This window comes from Cryptomeria japonica, unplaced genomic scaffold (assembly GCF_030272615.1).
Source record: "Cryptomeria japonica unplaced genomic scaffold, Sugi_1.0 HiC_scaffold_225, whole genome shotgun sequence".
Taxonomy (NCBI): Eukaryota; Viridiplantae; Streptophyta; class Pinopsida; order Cupressales; family Cupressaceae; genus Cryptomeria; species Cryptomeria japonica.
Window position 1 is genome coordinate 112,501 of NW_026729047.1, and position 4,007 is coordinate 116,507.

Here is a 4,007-nt window from a genome sequence, read left to right on the forward strand (position 1 = left end):
AGGGCCCAGCAGCCAGAATGCATGAAGCGACGGATGAAGCAGTGATGACAACCGGGCTGTGAGGAGAGGAGGGATGCAGCCAAGAAAGCAATCAGGGCTCGAGGCAAGGGATGCATCAAGGATAGCAATCATGTTGTGAGGCGAGATTCCAAAGGCTAAACGTGAGAGGCTGCAGGGTCGACTCAGAGAGGTCTATGCATGTGAGAGGCTGAAAGCAAGGTCGACTCGGAGCGGTCTATGCATCGGGCGCGCTTGGGGCGACTACCAGTGCCAACCCCTTATCCCGCGACGCGTCCGACAAAGAGAACGTTCCAAGGCGGCAGAGGAGGTTACCAGCCGAAGGATGCAGTAGCAATAACAGGTATAGTTCCGCGGCGGCCGAGAAGACTCACCGCATAGGAATCGGGATGCGAGGCGAGGGATGCGGCGGGAAGGCCCCGACGGCTAAACGGAAGAGGCTGCAGGGCCGCCTCGGAATGGTCCAAGCATCGGATGCGATTGGGACGACTACCAGTGCCAACCCCTTATCCCGCGATGCGTCCGATACACAGATAGTTCCAAGGCGGCCGAGGAGCCTCACCGCATATCAATCGGGGTGCGAGGCGAGGGATGGGGCGGGAAGGCCCCAACGGCTAGACGGAAGAGGCTTCAGGGCCACCTCGGAATGGTCCAAGCATCGGACGCGCTTGGGGCGACTGCCAGTGCCAACCCCTTATCCCGCGATGCGTCCGATACACAGATGGTTCCAAGGCGGCCGAGGAGCCTCACCGCATAGCAATCGGGGGTGCGAGGCGAGGGATGGGGCGGGAAGGCCCCAACGGCTAGACGGAAGAGGCTTCAGGGCCGCCTAGGAATGGTCCAAGCATCGGACACGCTTGGGGCGACTACCAGTGACAGCCCCCTATCCCGCGATGCGTCCGATACGAAGATGGTTCCAAGGCGGCTGAGGAGCCTCACCGCATAGCAATCGGGGTGCGAGGTGGGGGATGCGGCGAGATGGCCCCAACGGCTAGACGGAAGAGGCCACAGGGCCGCGTCGGAATAGTCCAAGCATCGGACGCGCTTGGGGCGACTACCAGTGACAACCCCTTATCCCGCGATGCGTCCGATACGAAGATAGTTCCAAGGCGGCCGAGGAGCCTCACCGCATAGCAATCGGGGTGCGAGGTGGGGGATGCGGCGAGATGGCCCCAACGGCTAGACGGAAGAGGCTGCAGGGCCGCCTCGGAATAGTCCAAGCATCGGACGCGCTTGGGGCCACTACCAGTGACAACCCCTTATCCCGCGATGCGTCCGATACGAAGATAGTTCCAAGGCGGCCGAAGAGCCTCACCGCATAGCAATCGGGGTGCGAGGTGGGGGATGCGGCGAGATGGCCCCAACGGCTAGACGGAAGAGGCCACAGGGCCGCCTCGGAATAGTCCAAGCATCGGACGCGCTTGGGGCGACTACCAGTGACAACCCCTTATCCCGCGATGCGTCCGATACGAAGATAGTTCCCAGGCGGCCGAGGAGCCTCACCGCATAGCAATCGGGGTGCGAGGCGAGGGATGCGGCGAGATGGCCCCAAAGGCTAGACGGAAGAGGCTGCAGGGCTGCCTCGGAATAGTCCAAGCATCGGACGCGCTTGGGGCGACTACCACTGCCAACCCCTTATCCCGCGATGCGTCCGATACACAGATAGTTCCGAGGCGGCCGAGGAGGTGGGGGATGCAGCGAGATGGCCCCAACGGCTAGACGGAAGAGGCTGCAGGGCCGCCTCGGAATAGTCCAAGCATCGGACGCGCTTGGGGCGACTACCAGTGACAACCCCTTATCCCGCGATGCGTCCGATACACAGATAGTTCCGAGGCGGCCAAGGAGCCTCACCGCATAGCAATCGTGGTGCGAGGTGGGGGATGCGGCGAGATGGTCCCAACGGCTAGACGGAAGAGGCTGCAGGGCCGCCTCGGAATGGTCCAAGCATCGGATGCGCTTGGGGCGACTACCACTGCCAACCCCTTATCCCGCGATGCGTCCGATACACAGATAGTTCCAAGGCGGCCGAGGAGCCTCACAGCATAGCAATCAGGGTGCGAGGCGAGGGATGCGGCGAGAAAGCCCCAACGGCTAGAGGGAAGAGGCTTCAGGTCCGCCTCGGAATGGTCCAAGCATCGGACGCGCTTGGGGCGACTACCAGTGACAACCCCTTATCCCGCGACGCGTCCGATACACAGATAGTTCCAAGGCGGCCGAGGAGCCTCACCGCATAGCAATCGGGGTGCGAGGCGAGGGATGCGGCGAGAAGGACCCAACGGCTACACGGAAGAGGCTTCGGGGCCGCCTCGGAATGGTCCAAGCATCGGACGCGCTTGGGGCGACTACCAGTGACAACCCCTTATCCCGCGACGCGTCCGATACACAGATAGTTCCAAGGCGGCCGAGGAGCCTCACCGCATAGCAATCGGGGTGCGAGGCGAGGGATGCGGCGAGAAGGACCCAACGGCTAGACGGAAGAGGCTTCGGGGCCGCCTCGGAATGGTCCAAGCATCGGACGCGCTTGGGGCGACTACCAGTGACAACCCCTTATCCCGCGACGCGTCCGATACACAGATAGTTCCAAGGCGGCCGAGGAGCCTCACCGCATAGCAATCGGGGTGCGAGGCGAGGGATGCGGCGAGAAGGACCCAACGGCTAGACGGAAGAGGCTTCGGGTCCGCCTCGGAATGGTCCAAGCATCGGACGCGCTTGGGGCGACTACCAGTGACAACCCCTTATCCCGCGACGCGTCCGATACACAGATAGTTCCAAGGCGGCCGAGGAGCCTCACCGCATAGCAATCGGGGTGCGAGGCGAGGGATGCGGCGAGAAGGACCCAACGGCTAGACGGAAGAGGCTTCGGGTCCGCCTCGGAATGGTCCAAGCATCGGACGCGCTTGGGGCGACTACCAGTGACAACCCCTTATCCCGCGACGCGTCCGATACACAGATAGTTCCAAGGCGGCCGAGGAGCCTCACCGCATAGCAATCGGGGTGCGAGGCGAGGGATGCGGCAAGAAGGACCCAACGGCTAGACGGAAGAGGCTTCGGGTCCGCCTCGGAATGGTCCAAGCATCGAACGCGCTTGGGGCGACTACCAGTGACAACCCCTTATCCCGCGACGCGTCCGATACACAGATAGTTCCGAGGCGGCCGAGGAGCCTCACCGCATAGCAATCGGGGTGCGAGGCGAAGGATGCGGCGAGAAGGACCCAACGGCTAGACGGAAGAGGCTTCGGGTCCGCCTCGGAATGGTCCAAGCATCGGACGCGCTTGGGGCGACTACCAGTGACAACCCCTTATCCCGCGACGCGTCCGATACACAGATAGTTCCAAGGCGGCCGAGGAGCCTCACCGCATAGCAATCGGGGTGCGAGGCGAGGGATGCGGCGAGAAGGACCCAACGGCTAGACGGAAGAGGCTTCAGGGCCGCCTCGGAATGGTCCAAGCATCGAACGCGCTTGGGGCGACTACCAGTGACAACCCCTTATCCCGCGACGCGTCCGATACACAGATAGTTCCGAGGCGGCCGAGGAGCCTCACCGCATAGCAATCGGGGTGCGAGGCGAGGGATGCGGCGAGAAGGACCCAACGGCTAGACGGAAGAGGCTTCAGGGCCGCCTCGGAATGGTCCAAGCATCGGACGCGCTTGGGGCGACTACCAGTGACAACCCCTTATCCCGCGACGCGTCCGATACACAGATAGTTCCGAGGCGGCCGAGGAGCCTCACCGCATAGCAATCGGGGTGCGAGGCGAGGGATGCGGCGAGAAGGACCCAACGGCTAGACGGAAGAGGCTTCAGGGCCGCCTCGGAATGGTCCAAGCATCGGACGCGCTTGGGGCGACTACCAATGACAACCCCTTATCCCGCGACGCGTCCGATACACAGATAGTTCCGAGGCGGCCGAGGAGCCTCACCGCATAGCAATCGGGGTGCGAGGCGAGGGATGCGGCGAGAAGGACCCAACGGCTAGACGGAAGAGGCTTC